Below are 12,110 nucleotides of genomic sequence, written 5' to 3' on the forward strand. Positions count from 1 at the left end.
TTGTAGTCACGTAATGACAACATAATATGTGACTTTTTGTCTCCCTGTAACATAACACACAAACAGATTTAAACCCCCCCCCCCCAAAAAAAACACAAAAATTGAAAAGATATAGTTATAAACAAACTATGAAATAACAACAATATCTATATTAACATCATCCTCATTGTTGTTGTTTGTCAGGGGGTCCAGGGGAGTTTGTTTATTACAATTTTATGAGTTTGTCTACCGGGTATTTTGCTATCTCTGATATCTTCATTTAAGTTCTTTATGTATAAATATCTAGTGTTTTTGCCATTTCCCTTAACCAAGGTTATTGGATTTTGTCTTTGTATTTTGTGGTTAAGCTTGATAATTAATCATTTCATTATGTTTGTTTGACAAAAACAAATTTTTTGCCAAAAAGAAAAAAAACATGAATAAATTTAGTAATCCAAGCTAAATACATATTAAGTTATTAAAGCATAGTTATGGGGGCCAAAACCAAAATTGGAGGGGAAGTTGAAATTCCAAAATTTTCAAATTTGTTTAAAGCTTAGTTTTCTGACTATGAAATTAGAGTTTTAAACCATAATATGCTAAATTAAAAAGAATATTTGCATATTTGACATGGAAAAAGCTTATTTGAAATAAAAATAAATATTTTTCCTTTAAGAAATATTTAGGAGGAAATGGATAAATATTTTATAAGATTTTTCTAGCTTCTGCTGTAGAATTCAAACATATTTAAACTAAATTAACAGATTACACAAGTATAAAGCGCCGGCTAGGATTCCTTATTAAATATTTTTTTATATTTTTAATCATGTTTTTAATTATAAATATTTGTTTAAATAAGAAATTAATAATTTAGAGATATTTTATTAAATTTCCAATGTATTCAAATTATTTAATATTACAATACAATTACAAATTATGTTCTAACGAATTTACCGAGCACAGTTGCAAAGACCGTAAGCCCGTAGTAGTGAAATAGATGAAAGTCTCTGGATGGGAATCGAACCCGTAACACCAAGATTGATATACTAGCCTACCTAGGCATAAAAAGCACATTTTCTATTTGGGTGAAAATATTTATGAAATTTAATACATATTTAAAGCGTAACAGATCCTTCATTTAGTCTGTTTGCTAGAACTCTAAGTTCCTTGAAAATTCTCATCAACTTTTTTCCAATATTTATTTAAAATCGATTTTTCTGTTAAAACCTACATGTTGACCATTTTTGTTAAACTTTTTTGTTTGTTTTCCTTCCTAATACCTTAGTATAGAAATTTAAAGCCTATTTTTAGTTGCTTAAAAAAGCATTTCAGTGTATTTAAAAAAAACAGTATTTTTCCACACTCTTCTAGATTTTCTATTGTTAACTAAACTTGACAGTAACAAAAAAAACTCATCAGAAAAAAGTTAAACCAAAACAGAGCCTACAAATGTTTTTAGACAAGTTTTTTTTTATACCACTTCGATTTTTTGTTTGTATGTTTTTTTTGGTTGTTGTTGTCATATTGTGCGTATGTCAGCACTATTGTCTGTGTGTTAGATTTTCCTCAAGTTATAAGGGGATGTTCCACGATTTCCATAAACACAGCTTTAGTGGTATGTGTCTGGCTGGCTGGCTGGCGGTATGGCTGTTTACACTTGCCTAGAGAATCGATGACACACATTGTTTGTATGTTTTCTTTTTTAGGATTTTTGTATTGTACAATATCTTATTAAAAATCCACCACTTCCCTTAAGCTGGTAACAGTTCTTTGTTTTTTGTTTGGTCTATGGTGGCTGGGATTTTACAATTTTACTTATATGTATGTAGATATGTTTTTGTTACAGTGTGTGAATTTTTGGGTTGTTAGAGTTTAATTTTGTGTTTTTTTTTATTATTTTTGTTGTCACTTTTTTTGCTTGATTGTAAGATTTTGAAATGTTGTGTATATTTTGTTTGCCTTTTTTTTTAAATTTAGAGCAAAGTCGTTAACATATATTAACAAGGGTTTAAGCCATTTGTTGTTAGGCCTTTGATTTTTATTTAAATTTTTGTTTTGTTTGCTTGGGCTTTTTTTTCAAAAGGGTTTCCTTTTTTTTGATTTTTGTCTTGAATTGTTGTTAGGTTTTAAGAAAATAAACAGCAAAAATTTATATTTTCTTTTATACATTTTTATGTTTACAAAATAACCAACAAAATTTGCATATTTTTAGGGGCTTTAAAGTGGGTATACATAAATAAATATTTAACATAGACGGCGTAAATTAAGATGATTTCAAAAGCTATATAACAGATGTTGCCATAATAAAATATTAACAGCAATTTTCTAAAATAAAAGTCACTAATGAAATCTTAAGAAAAAGATGGAATATTAAAAAAACAAGTTTCTTAAAAGTTCTTTAACATAAACTAAACATTTCTTCTTTTATCTTCAATTCATTTTCCAAATTCCTTTACTTTTCACATATTCTATTTTCATTAGTATTACTTCAGAAATTCCTCTCAAAATCTTTTAATACTCTGTGCTCTCTTTAATAAACATTTATATTAAATCAACAGCATTGAAAAAAGCAGGGAAAAAATCTCTGTTCTTAATAGCTAATAATTTTATATGTAAGTACCTTGTTTATTGTTAACACATACATACAATACGATACAAGTGTATACAATATTCTCATACAATCAACTAAATATATACACTAAACAATGGCACAAATTTAATATACATACACATGCCATAATATTAGCATACAAGTGTATATAAACACAAACTTATAAAAGCAAAATGCAGAATAGGGGGAAGTATACACCACAACTACAAAGAGACATTTAAGAGAAATTTATATAAAAATCAGAAAAGTAAAGCATAGTTTAAGGTTTAAAATTAAAAATAAATAAAAGTTTTGTATGTTTTTCAATTCCAAAAAATTTATTAAATTTTTTATTTAAAAAAATAGCAGTTGATCCTCTTATTCAGACTGAAAAGGAAAAGTTTAAAAATTCTATTTAGTTCCCCTTATATGGATTTTCAAATTTTCAAAAACCAAAATTGGTGGGGAAGTGGTCGTAATAAAAATTTCCAAAAAAAATTCAAATTTTTGAAAATCATATTTTTCTTATTTGAAATAATAGCAGTAAATCATAGGATTCAAAATAAGAAAGAAGAATTTTTAAATTCTTTTTACAACCCAAGATATGGATTTTCAAAATTTGAATAAACAAAATTGGTGGGGAAGTTGTAGTAATAAAAATTAAAATTGTTTAATTTCTAGTTTCCTTATTTATACCACTTGAAGCCACTTAGCTTACCTTCCCTTTCATTCATCTCCTATAGTGTTGATATTTTATTAATAAATATTACATACTTCCTGTTACACATTCATTTCATTGCTTTTTGCAATTTATACTTAGTTTTTTTTGTTGTTATTTTTCCTGGTTCCCTTATACACATCCTTATTGTTATACATTAGGCTTTTCCTTCATTTACTCTAATGCAAAAATCTGTAAATGTGTAAGTAAATACAGTACTGTTTTAGTGTGCCATTGTGCGAAAAAAAAATAAAGAAAAATAACGATGTAGGCATATATTTAAGCGTTAAATACGAGAGGTCTTATATTAGAGTTGACATTTTTATTACACTGCTAACGGCATTTGGCACAACAAAAACAAAAAGCACTAAAAGCAAAAATAAACCAGAAAAAAACGCACAAAAATTGTACACAATAATTGTTGTAATGCTTTTGTTGCAAAAGCGGTTGGCGGTCTGGGATTTTTAATAACAATAATGGTTAAGATGATGATGATGGTTTTGGTGGTGGTGGCGGCGGCTGTAAAAGTATAAGAAGTAGTGCTAGCATAAAACATACCCTTAAATAAAATATTTATATACTTTAAGTAGTTTCTGTAGTAAGTTTTTTTCTATCATTGTTTGTATGTTTTTTTTGTTTTGCTATGAATTTTCATAATAGTAGAGAACAACTTTGGGAGTGATTTAGAAATTATATACCAAAATTTGCATAAATACAAATTTCATAAAATTTAAAATTTTGTATAAAATTGTTTCTTTTGCTATCAAATTATAGTAATCATTCAGACGATTCAAAATCAAAAATAAAATTTTAAATGTTATGTTTAGAAATCAAAATATTAATTTTTAATATTTTAGAAAACAAAATTGGTGGAAATACAAATTTCAAAAATTTAAAATTTTTTAACAAATTATTTATTTTTCTACGCAATTATAGTAATAACCCATGTGATTCATAATCAATAGGAACATTTTTTAAAATTTCATTAGGAACCCATGATATGGAATTTTAAATTTTGAAGAAGCAAAATTTAGGGAAATATAAATTTTGGAAATTTTAAAAAAAATTATTTATTTTTCTATCAAATTATAGTAATAATCTACATGAATTATAATCAAAAAGAAAATAATAAAAATTTTATGTTGAACCAATGATAAGGATTTTTCAATTTTAGAAAACCAAAATTGGTGGAAATAAAAAATTTAAAATTTTGAAAAATGTTTTTCTTTTTGTATTAAATTATAGTAATAATACGTAGGGTACATAATCAGAAATAATTTAAAACAAATTGTGTTAAAAAACCATGATATTGATTTTTAAAGTTTTAAAAAACAAAATTGGTGGGGAAGTTAAGCTTTCGATTTCATACAAAACTTTATATTATTTAAAGCGGCTTTTTTAATAACAAAATGATTTTCGGTAAACAAATTGAGAACAAAAACTTGATATGCTTTAATTAAATTTGTCTTGTTGCTTCATTGGTTTCTTGCATATACTTTCCATGAAAAATTTAATGTACATTACTGGAAATATCTTTCACGCTGCAAATTTGTAATAAAAACTCTTGAAATTTTCTTTGATATTCTTTTACGAATTTCCATAACCCATAAATTTTCTTATTTCTTGTTTAATTCATGCATTTATTTTGTGTTATTTTAGACATATTAATAAAACTGTATGGTTTTGAAATTTTCTATTAATTTCTATTTGGTTTTATTTTTTTTTTCATTTGGTTCAATTACTTTGTGGGCTCTAACCCACTTAGATTTTTGTTGTGTGTGTTTTGCTTTTTGAAAATTGAAATTTTTCAAAATTAAATTTCCACTTGAATAAATTTTATTTAAACAAAAATCTATGTATTTATAGTTTTTCAAACCACAAAAAAAGGTGTTGCTTATTTCAAATTTCCAATATATTGCTTTGAGTTTTCTTGAATATTTATTAAATTTTATTTCAATTTATTACTTTTCTTTTGTTTATAATTTTTTTTTTGCTGCTGCAAAATTTCCAACAAACGAAAATTTCCAAAAATATCTTTTGGGGGAACGAGTAAGAGATTTTTTATAAACATTATTGATTGGGCCATAAATTTGAACACAAAATTGAGGAAATTTTTATGAACAAAACAGAATTGTTGTATATTTTAAGCAGAATGAATAAAATTTGCCATAAACTGCAGTAACACGTTTTGGAATTTTTTGATATTTTCATTATTATTTTTTTTTGGAAAATTCATGGAAGTGTAACAAAGTACCAGGAAATGTTTTAAGAACTTATTTGTAACACTTAAATTGTTTAAAAATTAATGAAAAACAATGAACATTTTATATGATTTTTATTTAAAATTTTATTTTGAATCTTTTTCAAGTAAGTCTTCAAAGTTTGAGTATTTTTTTTTATTTAAAATTGTTAAAAATGTCTTCGAAATTTATATATGAAACTCTTGCAACACTTTTTTTTAGGAATAAAATATTTATTCCCCCAAAATTTAAGCAAATCCCTATTTATTAACAAAATTTCTTTTAAAATACTTTGTTTTTCTCTCTAGTTTGTTAATAAAAATCATTTATTTTTTCCCCATTACATTTATTTTTTATTTTTGGCAAACTTGTCAACAAGTCTTTGCTCTTTAGTTTAGGCCATAAATCAAAAAAACACCTTCACACTTCATACATTCAAACCCAAAATAAAAACATGTACAAGTACTTACAGTAACGGTTTTTATTTTACATTTATTTGTGAAACCAAAAAAAAAACAACATAAATTACCCTAAAATTGCTGCTAACACCTAATAATGCATTAAAGAGTCTAATAAACCTAAAACACTTCCGTTTCAAATCAATCAAAATTTACCAAAAAAAACACACACTAACTAACTAACTACCAAAAAACCCCTAAAAATATACGTTACATGAAAAATGAAGAAAAACGAAAACCTACAAAAATAAAGAAAAATTAGTTTTTAAATAAAGCTGTTTGGCAGCTCATAAAATATAATGTTAGAACTGAAAATACACACTTCTAAAGGCCTTAGAAAACCTGGTATTATTTATATATGTATGTAAATATGTCTATAACATAGCTTCTTTAGGGGTTTATGCAGGCGGTTTTAGAGGAAGTCAAAACACAAGTAAGGAGTGAGATCGAAAAATTCTTAACATACATATATGTTTATAAAAAAGAAACCACTAAACTTACAGCTTTAATTTTTTTTTTATTTGATTGAAATTATTATTACAATTTACAAAAAAAATTATTTTTATAGTTTTAATCACTAGTGATGAAATTTTGAACCTTTTTCGGAAACCCTTCCATTAACGTTTTTATAGTGCTTTCTGTCACTTTGCTCGAACATGTAGTCCATCTCCGTTTAAAATCTACCACACTTTTGGACACCTTTTTTGTACTCTTCAATTCTCTTTTAACAAGAGCCCAATATCTCTCCACTGGCCTTAGCTCCGGGCAGTTTGGAGGATTTGCCTCTCTTGGTACAAATACCACATTATTGTTCTTGTACCACTCAAGGGCTTGTTTGCCATAGTGACAGGATGCCAAGTCAGGCCAAAAATAAGTGGACACATTATGAAGTCTTATGAATGGAAGCAGCCTTTTTTGTAAACATTCCTTGATGTAAATTTCGGTATTTATAGAGCCCGTTGTAACAAATGAGTGGCTTCTTTTGCCGCAACTGCATATTGCTTGCCATACCAAGAACTTTCTGGGAAATTTTGTCTGCTTTTGGGTCCTAAACTTTTCTTCAACATTCCCTCGAGCATCAGCAACATAAAATTTTTGACCTGGAAGTTGCGAAAAATCTGCCAGAACATACGTTTCGTCATCCATTATGCAGCAAGAATATTTTTTTATAAAACTTGACTTCAATTTCCGTGCTCTGTTTTTGGCCTCTAAATTTTTAGTAGCGTTCCTGTCAGGAACTTTTTGAGCCTTGTATGTTTTTAAACCTGCATTAGCTTTAACTTTTCGTACCAAATAGTCCGAGCACTGAGCTAACCGGACTGCTTTCCTACCGGATGTGTTGGGAGCTCTTTTGAAAATGCGTTCTATTTTTTTGGCTTTAGAAACATCATGTGGACCATTCCTTCTACCTGAACCAGGTTTTCTATCAACTGACAAGTTCTCCCGGTACTGTTTAATAACATTGGAAACAGTTTGACGGCAGACCTTTGTATGCTTGGCCAACTTTTTGTAAGACCAAGTTGGGTTTTGTTGAAAATATTTAATAATTTCAGTACGCACTTTTTTCTGGTCACTCATTTTAATCAGATTAACAAAAAAATTAATATAATTGACATTACACATAATAACTGACATGTTTTTCAAAGGTAACTTGATCAAAAAAAAATTCAAATAATACTTGGGTTAAAAAATGTAATGAAAAACGTGTGTTAAGAATTTTTCGATCTCACTCCTTAACACACTTACTTCCGTCACAGCTAGTAAACATGTCACATGACAGGTAACAAATAATTTAAATATACTCTTACATACCCATAAGTAAACTGCCTTTAACTGAAAATCTTGTTTTATTAAACATAAATTTTCGTCACTACTTTACTATAACATTCAAACGTACATAGTTTATTTTCTAGTCTAGAAATTTGTGTAGCTAGGTAATGTTGCTTATAAATTGTTGTGACACACACAATTTGCATGCAACACTTAATTAATAAAACAATACATGAAAACAACAATCTACTTGAGTGTAATTTCCCTTACAACCTACCCTTCATCCCCCTTCTTCTTTAATTTATAGGCTCAAGTAGTTGAACTAATAAAAAGTCTCATACTAATAAGAAAATAAAATTATATATAACATAAAGTAATATAAATATTTGTTAACATTTAGCTAATAAAATCGTTAATTTAGAAAGTTCTCATGCTCTTTGGGAAGCTAAATTGCACTGAAAGAAATTGTGGATAAAAATAATGGCTAAATTAATAACAGGAAATAAAAAAGAATTTGGAAAGTTTTCTTGTATTATTTAGATGGAGAGATAGCTATCATTTCGGTTCGAAGGACCTTTTTAATTGGAGAAAATTCTTTTTTGTCTTTTCACAATTTCAAAGATATTTAAACTTACTTAGGGTACTTTCAATATATAATTTCGGTTCGAAGGACCACTTTCAATTGAAACAGATTAAAACCCTACTGAGGGCACAGTACAAGGACATTTCGGTTAGAATGACTATTATAAATAGAGAAAATTCTTTTTTCTAGTATATCAATTGACTGTCTAAAAACTTATAGAAACGTTATCTTGAAAATTCGGTTCGAAGGACCACTTTGTATAAAAAATTATTATTTTTGATCAAGGTTTCTAAAACAAAAAATAATTTTCTTGTCTTTTCACAATTTCAAAGAAATTTAAACATAATTAAGGAAATTTCCACATATAATTTCGGTTCGAAGGACCATTTTCAATTGAAGCAGATTAAAACCCTAGTGAAGGCTCTATGCAAGGACATTTCGATTTGAATGACTATTATAAATAGAGAAAATTTCTTTTTCTAGTATATCAACTGACTGTCTTAATACTTATAGAAACGTTATCTTGAAAATTCGGTTCGAAGGACCATTTTCAATAGCAACAGATTAAGAGCCTACTGAAGGCATAATACAAGGACATTTCTGTGCGAATGACTATTTTAAATAGAGAAAATTACATCTTCTACTATATCAATTGACTGTCTCAAAACTTAAAAAAAAAAAATTCGGTTCGAAGGACCATTTTTTATAAAAAATTATTATTTTTGATCAAGGTTTCTAAAAAAAGAAAGCATTTTCTTGACTTTTCACAATTTCAAAGAAATTTAAACATAATTAAGAAAATTTCAACATATAATTTCGGTTCGAAGGACCATTTTCAATTGACGCAGATTAAAACCCTAGTGAAGGCTCTATACAAGGACATTTCGGTTAGAATGAATATTTTAAATAGAGAAAATTACTTTTTCTAGTGTATCAATTGACTGTCTAAAAACTTATAGAAGCGTTATCTTGAAAATTTGGTTCGAAGGACCATATTGTATAAAAAATTATTATCAACGATAATAAATCGAAGATATTGTACAAGTTAATGAAATTTGTACAAGTTAATGAAAATGTCAGTTCGTTTCGATAGAAAACTTATTAGCTTTAATCAAGATTTCTAAAAAAATTTGTTCGAAGAACCATTCTGAATAGAAAATGTAGATTTATTTCTTAAGCGCATTACATTAATGGGATCCGATGACAAGGTCCCTTTTAAATCAAGGTTAATTTCTAGGAATCATTTTGAATTGAAAATGTTGCTTTATTATATTATTTGCTGGAGCATAATTTAAATTGTTTGTTTTGTGAAGGACCATTTAGGTTTCTACAAATTTAGTTTAATTTCAAGGCATAATTTTGAATTGAAAATATTGCTTTATCTTTTGCTTTGCTGGCTTCAATTTCTATAAGCATATGAAAATATCACTTCGTTTTGTTTCGAAGGATCATTTCGGTTCGAAGGACCATTTTCAATTGAAAGATATACTTTTATTAGACTTTTTAGAAGCATATCATCCTTCTACAAGATTGTGGCAATATCAGTTGATTTGGGTTCGAAGAACCATTTTTGATGAAAAAATATTAACTTTTGAACCAGTTTTCTACAAGTCTCGGTCTGAAGGACCATTTATGAATGAAAAGTATCGCCTAACTTTCTGCAATCGTGTCATTTAAACGTCTTCTACAATTATGGAAATTTCATTTCGGTTTGTGTCAAGGTTTCTACAAAATGTGTGGTTCGAAGGACCATTTTGAAATATAAAAGTTTGCTTATAATAATATCACTTGACTTTCTATAAGCATTTCACTTAAATATCTATCTATCTAAATAAATTCACTTCAAAATTTAAAAAACTACGGATATATTAGTTCATTTTGATATAATAAACCATTTGAATCAAAAAAAAATATCAAAGTTTCTTAAAATTTTTCTAGAAACTCATAAAAATATCACTGCGGTTAGGTTCGAAGGACCTCTTTTGATTTTGACATTGAAATTGGATTAGACATTGGAAAACAATATTTTGCCTTAAAAAAATCTCAAGTAATTTTTTTTTATTTAAAAAAGTTTTTGATTAAAAATTCTGTATTGAGAATAATAAATTATTTCTATTTCTATTATAATACATATAATTCAACCAGGTCATTAAAATTACTCTTGCCATATAATCAATAAAATATTGATGTAATCATTGAACCAAAACCACATTTTCTCATAAAAAAATAAATAAAACAAACTACCTTTACTATGAAAAACAGACACAAGATGACTAGCAAAAGGTAAAGTGTCAAACAAATAAGGCAAGTAGTAAAAAACACTTCAAAAAACCCCACCAAATATTGAACAGAACACCACAGAAAATTGACGAATTTTAACAAAATGTACACTAAACACGCGCGCTCCTGTTTTTTTATACAAAATCAATGTAGAAAAAAAAGGACTTTACAAAAATGTCTATAAACAAAGACAAGCAAGCCGTTAAACATAAGGACAGACAACCAGCCAGCCAGCCAAACAGCCACGTTATTTGCTAAAAGTAAGTGTAAAGAGAAGACAACACCTGGTTTTTTGAAAATATTACAAAATATACTGACTGTCATTTCGTGTAGTGTTTCAAAGTAAATATAAGGTTTTATTTTATTTTGTACCTTCTCATTTACCACGTTGTCTCTTTATGTGGATGTATGTACGAGTTTGTATAGAGAGTACGTTTTGAATGAATGACATTGTCAATGACATTATTGAGTCAACACTCAGGAAATTGTGATTAAAGACATTGGCGTTGGCATTTTTAAATATTTAATAATATTAAGTGGGTTTTTGTGTTATTGTTTAGTGGCGAAATGTAAATAAAACAGAGAAGATTTGTAAAGGTAGCTGGTGGAAGAGAAGGACTACAAAATGGAATTAATTCTTGGAAAGTTGTGTTGAGTTTATTTTAAGTTTTAATGAATTTATTCGACATTTCAATTTCTTAATTATTAAAACCAGAATTCGATGTAAAATTGGGTCTTACGAAGCAATTAGGCTTCTGCATAACTGGTTCTTCGAAAATCTTTTTATCTAATAGTTAACATACATAAGAATGATTTAAATCAAAGTCAAATAGTAGCAAGCAAATGCTACATTTAAATGCACAATTTAAAAATGGTCCTTCGAACCACGATATATTTTTAAAGGTTCTCAAATTGTTATATAGAGGTTCTCTAATTGTTTACAGATATACAAAAGCATTAAATCATAGTCAAATCAAAGCAAACAAGACCAAAATTTAACTCTTGATTCGTCGTGAAATATGGTCCTTCGAACCTCGATTTCAATTCTACTTTAGAGATTTTAATTAAAAATTGTTCTTCGAACCACGAAATATCTTTGAGGTACTCAAATTGTTATGCGGAGGTTCACTAATTGCTAATAGATATAAAAAAGCATTAAATCTTAGTCAAATGAAAGCAAACAAGAGGTAAATTTAGCTCTTATAGCCAGATGAAAAATGATTCTTCGCACCACTTTATTTTGGTCCTTCAAAACTCCATTTAAGTTCTTCTTTACATATTTTAATTAAAAATGGTCCTTCGAACATCGACATATTTTTAGAGGTTCTTAAATTTTTATGTAGAGTTTCTCTAATTGTTTACAACTATAAAAAGCATTAAATCATAGCGAAATGAAAGCAAGCAAGAGATAAATTTAGCTCTTAAAGCCAGATAAAAAATGGTCCTTCGAACCACTTTATTTCGGTCCTTTGAAACTTTATTTATGTTCTTC

The 12,110-nt window shown here is 27.4% G+C and overlaps 1 protein-coding gene across 11 annotated transcripts in view; it reads left to right on the top strand.

The window, feature by feature from the left end:
* The window catches only part of bru3 (bruno 3), a 339,939-nt gene that overhangs the window by 7,852 nt on the left and 319,977 nt on the right, over positions 1 to 12,110 (top strand). The gene's annotated exons all lie outside the window — the stretch shown is intronic.

Source organism: Calliphora vicina, chromosome 3 (assembly GCF_958450345.1).
Source record: "Calliphora vicina chromosome 3, idCalVici1.1, whole genome shotgun sequence".
Classification (NCBI taxonomy): domain Eukaryota; kingdom Metazoa; phylum Arthropoda; class Insecta; order Diptera; family Calliphoridae; genus Calliphora; species Calliphora vicina.